Raw genomic sequence first — 12,454 nt, 5'->3', positions numbered from 1 at the left:
AATTTTTATTGAAATATAGCTGATTTATAATGATGTGTTCATTTCAGGTATACAGCAAGGTGATTCAGTTATACATATATATATATTTATTATTTTTTATATTCTTTTCTATTATAGGCTATTACAAGATATTGAATATAGTTCCCTGTGCTATATAGTAGATCCTTGTTGTTTATCTATTTTATATATAGTAGTGTGTATATTTTAATCCCAAATCCCTAATTTATCCCTCCCCGCCTTTCTCCTTCAGTAACCGTAAGTTTGTTTTCTATGTCTGTGAGTCTAGTGCTGTTTTGTAAAAAAGTTCATTTGTGTCCTTTTTTTTAAGATACAATGGAATATTACTCAGCCATAAAAAGAAACAAAATTGAGTTATTTGTAGTGAGGTGGATGGACCTAGAGTCTGTCATACAGAGTGAAGTAAGTCAGAAAGAGAAAAACAAATACCATATGCTAACACATATATATGGAATCTAAGAAAAAAAAAAATAGATCATGAAGTACCTAGGGGTAAGATGGGAATAAAGACACAGACCTACTAGAGCATGGACTTGAAGATACGGGGAGGGGGAAGGGTAAGCTGTGACAAAGTGAGAGAGTGTCATGGACGTATATACACTACCAAAAATAGATAGCTAGTGGGAAGCAGCCGCATAACACAGGGAGATCAGCTGAGTGGCTTGTGACAACCTAGAGGGGTGGGATAGGGAGGGTGGGAGGGAGGGAGACGCAAGAGGGAAGAGATGTGGGAACATATGTATATGTATAACTGATTCACTTTGTTATAAAGCAGAAACTAACACACCATTGTAAAGCAATTATACTCCAATAAAGATGTTAAAAAAAAAGATTCCATGTATAAGTGATATCATACGATATTTGTCTTTCTCTGTCTGACTTACTTCACTTAGTATGATAGTCTCTAGATCCATCCATTTTGCTGCAAATGGCATTATTTCATTCTTTTTCATGGCTGAGTAATATTCCATTGTATATATGTGCCACCTCTTCTTTATCCATTCATCTGTTGATAGACCCTAGGTTGCCTCCATGTCTTGGCTATTGTAAATAGTGCTGCTATGAACATTGGAGTGCAGGTATCTTTTCAAAGTATAGTTTTCTCTGAATACGTGCCCAAGAGTGGGATTCCAGGATCATATGATAACTCTATTTTTAGTTTTTTAAAGAGGCTCCATACTGTTCTCCATATTGGCTGCACCAATTTACATTACCACCAACAGTGTAGGAGGGTTCCTTTTTCTCCACACCCTCTCCAGCATTTATTATTTGTAGACTTTTTGTTGATGGCCATTCTGACCAGTGTGAAGTGATACCTCATTGCCCTATCTTTATTGCTGCTCCAGCCCACTTCATTCAGCTCCAAATAGTGAATAAGAATTCTACAATGAACAGGGACTTCCGTGGTGGCACAGTGGTTAAGAATCCACCTGCCAATGTAGGGGGCATGGGTTTGGTCCCTGGTCCGGTAAGATCCCATGTGCCACAAAGCAACTAAGTCCATGTGCCACAACTGCTGAGCCTGCACTCTAGAGCCCACGAGTCACAACTACTGAAGCCCGCACACCTAGAACCTATGCTCCGCAACAATAGAAGCCACCGCAATGAGAAGCCTGTGCACCACAACAAAAAGTAGCCCCTCTCACCACAACTAGAGAAAAGCCCACGCGCAGCAACGAAGACCCAGTGCAGCCAAAAATATAAATAAATAAATAAATAAACAAAATAAAAATAATAATTAAAAAAAAGAATTTTACAATGAATAGAACAGAACCTAAAGAGTCTCTCCTACTTCATTTATTTAAAAATGTTAAAGTGTAGAAAGCTTTCAGGTAACAGGGTTTTCTTCTTTTCATCATATTCAATGTTGATTAATTCCATATTTTTCCAGCAGCAGTTGTACAATATCACTCAAAATGCAAATGGGAAGACACAGCAAGGAAAGCATGAATGAGAAACTCATATCTCAGGGGCCTGGTGACTCACACTTTGTTCTCATGGTTACTCTGATGTCAGAGAAGCTCTGGTGGGTGTGAAAAGCCTGGTGGAAAAAAATTACCTGCCCAGGGCCTCTTAACCTTTTGGATACATATTCTTACTAATCTCAAAGGATCAGCACCTTGCTGGTTTGCATGCAACAGGGACAGCTGGACAAAACAGCTCTCATGCTGGTAACAACATGAAGACTTCACGATGACATCACGAACTGGACAACAAAGCTCCCTAGTGGACCAGTCACAGAGGACCTCTACTGTTCAGTGCATCCAAGGAGCCCCCAGAAGATGCAAAGTTTGATGACCTAATTTCCCAGCTTATGAGCTGAATGTCTGAAATTGGGTTTGGGGAGGTAAATGGAGATCTGTGGTCTCTGGATGGAAGATCAGCATTTTAGGTCAGTGTTTCCACCTGAGATGATTGGAATCATGAGCATTTGTCTAGATTGTCATATAATCACTGGTCTGTTGATTTTGCCAACAGAGTAGCAGGCTTCTTTCATCAAATGTAACAGACGCACCATAATCTCCCACGCTTGGAGGTGGAGGGTTTTATAAAGTGGCAAAGCCTGAATGCAATGTAAGAAAAAGTCTCTTCCTGGAGCAGCAGAGTGCTGAGGAGCCCCAGTGAAATGAGGGAGATGGAGTGGACACAAGGATGCATCACAGGATAAGCACAAAAATTCAGTGAGATTCACTCATTCATTGATTCTCTCACTTAGCACCTACTACTCTGTGCCAGTCACTGTGAAGTGGTCTGAGGCCACAGCAGAGAGTAATCCAGGTGCAACACTCCCTACCCTCGCAAAACTCTGGATAGGGGTACAGAGAAGGAAGAGAAAAACAACAGACAGACCACTACATCCACTATGACGAGTGCTGAAAGGAGAAGTGGTGGGTGTGATGCTGCTACCTAATGCTAGAGATGTCATCAGTAAGGCACAGTCACAAACTACCACACCCCATTCACCTCACTTTGTTTCTCTTCTCCTTTGTTGTTACCTCTGCCTAGAACAGTCAACCCCAGACAGTCGGGTGGCTTGCCCCCTCATCTCCAGATCTTGACACAAATATCTCCTCTGTGAGGCCTCCCTGGACACTCTACTTAAATTGCAAAGTCCCACTCCCTCTCCCCTTTCCCATTTTATTTTTCTCATTGGTATTTATCACCATCTGCCAGGTGTATATACTAACGTATTTTGTTGATTGTTTATCTACTCCTCGTAAATATATTAAGCTCCATGAGAAAAGAGATTTCCTCTATTTTTTTTGTTTTTGACTGCTAAGTCCTTAGCACCTGGAACTATGTGTTAGGTACTCAATAAGTAATGGAATGTTAAACAAATGTTGATTTAAGAAAAACTAAAGAATCCATAGGTGTTATCCTTGCCAGGAGACTGAGGGGATGATAAGGTGGAGGAGTTCAGGCAGAGGGGGCAACATGGGCTGAGGTCCAGAGGTAGAGAAAGTAGGGCATGTGTGAGAGAGGAATCTCAGCTCAGCTCAGCTCTGTTCTGCTCCCATGGGCTGAAAGTCAGAGTTGGCGGGAGTAGAAAGTTGGGGGCAAGAGATGAGACATAAAGTCAAACTGAGGCCAAATTTGTAAACTTGTTATTGAGCTTGGGCTTAATCTTCTGGTTACTGGGTAAATACTGAGGATATATTATTTTATTATATGTAGTATACATCTATATTATTTTATTTTAAATATTTTAATAAAGAGCATGAAATTATCAGATTTAAGTTATAGAAAGAACACTTTGGCTACAACATGACAAATTAACTAAAGTAGAGCATCAAGGGCAAGGAGGCCTATTAGGAGGCCTTTGCAGAAGTTTTAGCAAGAGATGATGGTAACATAAGTTAGGTTGGTGTCAGAAAGGTGGAGACACGGATCTGGAGATATTCAGGAGACAGAATCAATAGGCCTAAATTATATATTAGGTATGAGGTGTGAGAGAAGGGAGAAGCCTATGTTTGTATAATGGACCTTGGGTTAGGGAGGAATGCCATTCATTGAGCCACATCAGAAGAAGAAAAATGGACACCTTACAGGGTAAGTGTTGAAGTCCCAGTGTGGTATCCCAGTGGAGATGGCTGGTAGAAGTCTGGTCACATTGTTGAGCAGTTCTAGGAGAGACACATATTTGAGAATCATCAGTATATATATATTAAGTCCTGAGAGTAAATGAGCCCATCCTGGGAATAAAGGACTAGTCCTAGACTACACCTTAGGGATGGACCTGAGGGATGCTTACCCAGGGAACCAAAGGGAAATCTGCCAGCTCAGGACTCACAGAATCCTCAGAGTCAAGGCATTTTCTTATGGTAGCAAAGTCTAGTTTCACTGGGTGAGAAGCCAGAGTTGAGCAGAATGAAGAACTGAGGCAAGTAAAAAAGAGTTACCAATATTGACCTTGGAGAGACACAATCCCGACTTCAAGTCCTGATCTTGCTATTTACTCCCTTACCAGCTCCATATCCCAGGGCTTTTTTTAATGGAAAAATAGGAATCATCATGCTTTCCTCCTATGGATACCATTAGATTTGAATGAGAAAATGGAAATATACATGAAGGTACAACACCTCAGCCTTTGCAAGTTTGTTCAACAATTCATTCAGTAAGTATTTGCTGCACACGTATGAAGTACCGGGCACCAAGGAGGCCATGATCCAAATAGACCCAGGCCTGCCCTCAAGGCACTCACAGTCTAGGGAAATTCAACAAGAGCCTTAGAATTTAAGGAAAATACTGAATTGTTTCTGGCCTTAGTGGATGGCCCCTGGATGGGAGACAATTTGCCTTCACTTTCTGAGTGTTTTGAGGCTGGTGCTTACACTGCCCCAGACTTCAGCAGTCTCCCCCACAGGCCCCCAACTGTACGGTAAGGTTTGCATTTTTCCTGACCACCTCCTGTCTTAGAGCCAAATTCTCTAATTTCCTGACCTGACCTCACCTCTTTTCTTCAGCCTTGCTACCTGATGGAATGAACCTACTTATTATAATGCAGCCTTCATGAGGCCAGAGATTTTTGTCTGATGTACTCACTGCTGTTTCCCTAGTACCTAGTTTTTGGCATAAGGTAGGCACCAATGAATGATTGAACCAGAGTATCCTGTGTGTGTCAAGACAGTGTTTCTGGGTCTAGGAGTCTGGGTGAAGGAGCAATGAGAGAGGCATTTGTTAGCTGAAAACAGACGGTTTCCTTGTCAACAAGGGGGCAGGTGAGCCCAGCGATCAGTGCTGGGATCAGGACATCAGTCAGAGGTGGTGCTTTGAAAGGGGAATCTTCCAATCCCTAAGAAACACAGTTGCTATTCTACCCATGTTAAATGCCTTTCCATTCACCTGGCCTGAGCTGGCTCTGGTGGGGTGAATCAGCGTCCAGTGAGACAGATAGAAGGCTTGAGAGTGTCATGACTGCCCACAGTCTCCTCTCTCTACTCCTCCTCCTTGCTTCACTTAACAAAAACAAGAATGACTGTGACATGGACAATAAGCTGTTAGCCCCCAGGTTGTGCTCTCTGCCCTCTCTTTACTTCTCAGGAAACAAAATCATCACTCTTCTGGACAATCAGAGTTTCCTCTGGGAGGGACCAGGGGCTGGAGAACAGGAGTGAGGCCAACGTTCTGACCCACTGGGTAGAAATCCAGCCCTGCCACTGACTAGCAGTGTGACCCAGAGCAGCCCATAACCCCCCTGGGCCTCAGTTTCCTCCAACGTAAGAGGGCAATGGGTTTGCAATGATAATTAACTGAGATTGCATGTCTGACAATAAATACGAAGTCTGGTGGCTGGAATGACACAGGACTCCAACAATGTGTGTTCCTCCCAATCACATACCAGGCCAGTGGAAGGTGTCTTATGTACAGGTAATCTATAATTAATTTTTTACAAAATTATTCCATTTGTATTTGAGTCTTTCTATGCTGCAAAGCCAATAGAATACAGATCAGGACAGTTTTATTTTTATCTGGCATAAAATAGATACTAAATAAGTACATTAAAGGATTAAATGAACATATAAATGAGTGGATGGCCCCAAAATACCTTTCTAACCTTATTTCTCCTTCACCCACTCTCCTAGATCCAGAAACACTGTCTTCTTACTGCCCCATGTTCATATCTAGTTCAAGGCTAAATCCGTGATTTTATTTCCTGTGAACCAAACAATAAATATCTACTGTGTAACTATGTTGTGTTCAGTACTATTTATGGGCCCATAGGAAATAAAAAGAATAAAAAAATGTGGTCCTACCCCCAGGGAACTTACACTTTGGTTGGGGTGAGGAATGAGCAAGGCCAACATTAAGAGCTGGGATAAATGGAGGTTTCTTGAAGGTTGTGATATTTGAGCCAGGTCTGGAAAGACATATGACCTGAGGCTCCCCAAGCAATGTCCCTTTAAAATGAGACTTTCTTTCTTTGGTCACCTAATGGTCCCTAAAATAGTTGAAGCCTGTCAGCTTTAAATATAAATCCAAGTGGTACAATTTAGTGACAATACACAGTTTGAGTTTAGAGATTATGGCAGACTCTACTCATTGTCTGTCCAATATCTGTTTTTGCATTCTTCCTTAGTGATACAAACACAATCTCATTTGGGGGTGGTGATGTGCCCAAGTAAAGATACTCAATTTTGGGGAGATTGGGATTGACATATACACACTACTACATATAAAATAGATAAGTAGTAAGAACCTACTGTATAGCACAGGGAACCCTATTCAATATTCTGTAATGATCTATATGGGAATAGCATCTAAAACAAGAGTGAATATATGTATAACTGACTCACTTTGCTGTACAGCAGAAACTAACATAATATTGTAAATCAACTATACTCCAATTCAAAAATTAAGAAAAAGATACTCAATTTTCCACACTTCCTCCCGGGTAACAGTGTTCCTGTGACCTAATTCTGGACAATGAGATAAAGCAGATGTTACTGGCTGGGGCTTTTATGCAGAGGTATTTTCAAAATAATAACAAATAATTATAAATGTTACCTGGTGTAAACTGCTGGCAAATATAGCCCTATTTCCAGGAAAGTTCCTTAAAAGGAATGGGCTCAGTGGCATGTGCTTTGCCACTTTACTCTTTCCCTTCATCCTTCCTGGAACATGATCCAGTGCTTGAAGGCCAAGCAGACATCTTGTAGACACAAAGAAGAAAGCTAAAGTTGCTGAAATTGATAGAGTTGAAGATGCGAATGATGATAGAGCTGGAGATGCTAGAGATGCTAAAGATGCTAAAGATGAAGGTGTTAATGATGCTGGAGCTGAAGATGCTAAAGATGATAGAGCTGAAGATGCTAATGATGCTAGAGCTGAAGATGCTAATGATGATAGAGCTGAAGATGCTAAAGATGAAGGTGCTAATGATGCTGGAGCTGAAGATGCTAAAGATGCTAGAGCTGAAGATGCTAATGATGATAGGGCAGGAAGAGAGAGGAGTCTGGGTCTTCAGTGACCTTCCTCAGCAGTTGCATCTGAAGACTGCCTGTTTCCAGAGCACATGTTGCATTCAATAAGTTAACCCCTTATTTATTTAAGCCACTCTTAGTCACATTTTCTGTTGCTTGCACCTGAATAGAATCCTAACTGATACAGGCATCAGGTCACGCTCAAATGTAAGAGTGTGACTGGCTTTTTTTTTTTTTCTGTGGTACGTGGGCCTCTCACTGTTGTGGCCTCTCCCGTTGCAGAGCACAGGCTCTGGACGCGCAGGCTCAGCGGCCATGGCTCACAGGCCCAGCCACTCCGCGGCATGTGAGATCTTCCCGGACCAGGGCACGAACCCGAGTCCCCTGCATCGGCAGGCGGACTCTCAACCACTGAGCCACCAGGGAAGCCCCTGTGACTGGCTTTTAACTTACATATTGTAAAAGGACTTGAGGCTTATTTGTACCTGGCACCTCAGCCCCCCATCACCTGGCTTGTCTCAAGAAGAGTAATCCTGGGACTTCCCTGGCAGTCCAGCAGTTAAGACTCCGCGTTTCCAACGCAGTGAACATGGGTTTGATCCCTGGTTGGGGAACTAAGATCCCACATGCTGCACAGCGTGACCCAAAATTTTTTTTAATAAATAAAAATTTTAAAAATCAAATGAAAAATAAGAGCAATCCCATCACCCAGTGACCACAAAATAGATGACCTGATAGTACCCAGAGTACACCTAATCTGTTATTACTGATTCATCTTCTAAGTTCCATTGACAAGTGTGCAATTATGTCCCAATAAGACAAGGAAAGATGCCGTTTCATCGATGAACTGCAGGTTATCAGAACAAAATACTCTCTTCTCTACTTTCAGGGTTTGCCACAGCCTGCCTATAACAGTGAGAAATTATAACTTTTAACTTTTTTCTTTGGTTAGAAATCTGTTTTCTTCACAGAATCATAGGAGGCCAGGAGACAGCCTGCTTTGACTTGCTTGTGTTCTGCCCATTTTTTTGTCTATCTGTGTCTCTGTGTAAAGACCCACTCAGTTGGAGGTAAACCAACCTAGTTACAGAGTCAACTCTGGAACTGGAAGAAGCTGGTTCTCAGTCCAATTCAGACTCAGGGCAAAAGTTCAGGGGGCAGAGCAAAGGAAAAAGACATTTGAGCAACAGTAGTCAAAGGCATAGAAGTATGGAAAGATTTAGGTTTGCACATAGGACCCTATGTAGAGTAGAGCAGTCCCATTAGGGTGAAAAGGACACCTGAGAGATTTGAGTAAAAGAGCTGGGAAGGTAAGCTAAGGAACAGTCTGTTGGATGCTGAGCTAAAAAGACTGGGTTTTACCACATAGTAATGAAAACAAAAGTTAAAATCAAAGAATACTTTTCAGGTTTCTAAATATTTTCATCTATATAAGGCCACCTGATCCTCACAACAACCTCTGAGATAGGTGTAACACTGGTTTCTCTTATCTTTGTTTGAAGGACAGGGCCTGGAGAAGTTAAATAAGTTGTCCAATGATCCACAGCTAGAAACAGTAAGTTGAGACTCAAAACCAGGTCTTTAGCTTCTTAATCCAGTGTTCTTTTACTCTATCAGCTGAGGATGGGAGTGACATGATTTTTGTAATTATGCATTTACGCAGACAGTAGGAGGTAAGGGTGAGGCAGTGCAACCAGCAAGGGTGCTTTTGTGATAGTTCAGTGTTAGGTGAAAGGGTTTGAATTAAATTTGTGTCAAGAATCCAATGAAAAAAGAGAAAAGAAGACAAGAGTACTGGTAAGGAGGAATCAGCAATACAGGAGAAACTTTCCTACTCAGTTTCCACTGAACCAGCTCTCCAGATGGACCAACGTTCGTCATCTCTTCTGTGAAACAAAACGGTCGATGCCCATAGCAAAGTGAATGCTTGTGACAAGTAGGCAACTACCTGGTTCAATGAACCTTCTGCTCCCACCAGTTGGGTTTCTTCCTAAACTTGCTTATTCCAGTTATTCTTGTTATTATAATGACATAATCAAATATTACAATTGTTGTTTTTATTGTTGTTGTTATGTAAACCAACAAGTCAGATGCTTCAGGAATAGTCAATAAAGATGAGTCACGAAAATGAGCTCTTCAGATTCCTTTGCAAACTCTTTAGTGTTTGCTCTGCTTTTCAGAAACCTGAAAACTCTTAGATAATGTATTAAGGATATGGTTTATTTGAGAAAGTTGCCATTTTTAAATCCAACTAGCAGACTCATACTCAGAGAAAGGCCTTGACCCTCTATCAAAAGACTGGCTTTCTTTCATTAAAATAAAGTTTCAAGTATATGAGTAGCTTTTAATTTCTTGATTATAATTGATTCTTTTTTTTCAATTAATTGACTATCAGTATTGGTCCTATGGGATGAGTGGGCTTCTTCTGTAGTTAGAATTACAGAAAGCTGAAAGAGATTTTGGAGATCAACTAACCCAGGCACTCTCTAAACTTCGTGTGTATCAGAATCCCCTGAAGAGTTTGGTAACACACACTTGCTGGGCCTTAACCAAGATTTCTGATTCAGTGGTTCTGGGGTGGGGCTTGAGAATTTGCTTTTCTAACACATTTTTCAGGTGAAGTTGATGTTGCTTGGCCAGGGACCACACTTTGAGAACCACTGAACCCACCCATCACTGAGGAAGCTGTAAGGCTTGGGATTGTAAAGGGATTCCCTCAAGTTCACACGATGGGCTAACAGGAAAGCTGAGACCAACTCCCAGGTCTCCCAGATGTCAGCTCAGAAATCTTTCCACTGCCCCCTGCTGTCAAAATGAAAAAGGTGATATTTGTCATAGATTAAAGATGGCCACGATGTCTTTGACACTTTTTCCGTCCAGAGGTGCCATCTACATTCTTGCTCACGATCTACGCCGGTTCTATGATTGCATGACCAGTAGCACATGGTAGAAGTAGTGCCACACCTGTTTCCAGACCCAGTCTTAAGATGGCAGTGGCTTCCACTTACTGGCTCTTGGAACTTCTGCTCTGGGAGCTCTGAGCTGCCATCTAAGAATTCTGACCACCTTGAGGCCACCATACTGGAGAGGTCATGCCAAGGCACTCTGGTGGATAATTCTAACTGAGCCTAGACCTCCATCCATCCCCAGCAGGTGACAGATATAAAGTGTACTGTCTTGTGCTCTCCAGACCTTCCAACACCCCAGTGAATACCAGTGAATGACCTCTGTGGATGCCATGGGAAACATAATAATTGCTCGGCCCAGATTCCTGACCCACAAAATCATGAGGTATATTATAGTGGTTGTTGCTTTAAGCCACTAAGTTAGGTGGTAGTTTGTTATACAGCCATAGATAACTGGAACAATATTGAAAAGACAAAAGCTGTGAGGACCTGGGGTTCTATTTACAGGCTGAACTTAGAGACAAAAGCAATCTGTGTGAAATGTAATAATGAGTGACTGACTAGATACAGGCATCTAGTGAAAGCAAAAAGGCAAAATGGACTGATTTTTTTGCTCTGGAGACTGTGAATATACTCGGTGTCATGTACCAGAATAAAGAGTCAGGAGGCAGGGTTAATTTTTAGAGGAGATTTGGGGCATAGAGAGGTTGATGTGGGTGGTGAAATCGTGAGTTACAATTTTAGACACTTCAAGTCTCCCAGCCAGAACGCCCAACCTCCCACCCCATTTCCCGAAGTCTTTTGGGGACCCTCTCAGTCTCCCCATCTGGCCATCCATCCACCCATCCATGCTGCTCAGTCCCCACCCACGCACTCCTCCCTGAATTCAGATAACTCTTCTCGTCTCAGTGGTTCACTGCCACACTACTTCATGCGCTGTTTTCTGCATTATGATTTGATATTTTTCATTCTTCTCCCAGGTGCAGCTGTAAACTCCTGATGGACACAACTTGCCTTTTACCTTCTCCTCGACACTGAACACAATCCTGTGGACCCTGTTGGTGTCCCTAGCACTCTCTCCAAGTGGAAATTGTGCAGGCTCATGTTATAACAGCAGGAACTAAAAAAGGTGGGCTGCAGTGGGAGCACCAAGGTTGGGATCTTCTGAACGCTAATGTCATGTTTCGTGGCAATGCCAGTGAAGTATGTCTCTGAAAGTGACTGTTTTGAAGAGTAATATTCATCTCAGTATGCTCTATTTTGAGCTGTTTGTAACAATATCACTCAGTCGGCAGGTATAAACACGTATACACTTAAACCCTTCCTGTTTTATCTGTTTGGCAATTCAGTTAAATTTCTGTTTTAATTCTCAGAACTGGTAACCAAGTTCAAAATTCAAGCCAAGTCGGGCTTCCCTGGTGGCGCAGAGGTTGAGAGTCCACCTGCCGATGCAGAGGACACGGGTTCGTGCCCTGGTCCGGGAAGATCCCACATGCCGCGGAGCGGCTGGGCCCGTGAGCCATAGCCGCTGAGCCTGCGCGTCTGGAGCCTGTGCTCCGCAATGGGAGAGGCCACAACAGTGAGAGGCCCACATACTGCAAAAAAAAAAAAAAAAAAATTCAAGCCAAGTCTTTTCTCTGCCACTTTGACACTGACAATTCCATAGAACCCTAAGAGCCCTTCAACCCTATTAAATCAGTCCATCAGCAAATGTTTTTCCTCTCCCTACTCTCCCAAGCACTGTTCTCTGGAGAAAACAGAAGACGTACCAAGTTCCGTGGGCATTGAAAGGAAGAAGGTTCATATCCAACTGGGGCTTAAGTCAGGGCATGCTTCATAGAGAAGGTGGTGTTTGAAATTAACCTGTAAAAAATAAATAAAATTCAGTAGACAGAAATGATGGAGGGAGGGATCTGCAGGTCCAAGGGGCATTTATCCTCACACAAAAGGAGCACCAGGCAATCTAGGTTAGACGAAGCATGGGGTACATGCGGAAAGGTGGGTTGGAGCCAACTGCATGAAGCCTTGGTTAACAGGGCAATGAGTTTGGCTTGAATTTAATAAACAGTGAGAAGCTAATTGAGTTTTGAGAGTTAAAAGGACAAGACT

The sequence above is a fragment of the Aethalodelphis obliquidens genome, unplaced genomic scaffold (assembly GCF_003676395.1).
Source record: "Aethalodelphis obliquidens isolate GAN/ISIS:26980383/991018 unplaced genomic scaffold, ASM367639v1 scaffold74, whole genome shotgun sequence".
Classification (NCBI taxonomy): Eukaryota; Metazoa; Chordata; class Mammalia; order Artiodactyla; family Delphinidae; genus Aethalodelphis; species Aethalodelphis obliquidens.
Note: the sequence above shows the minus strand (reverse complement) of the source record.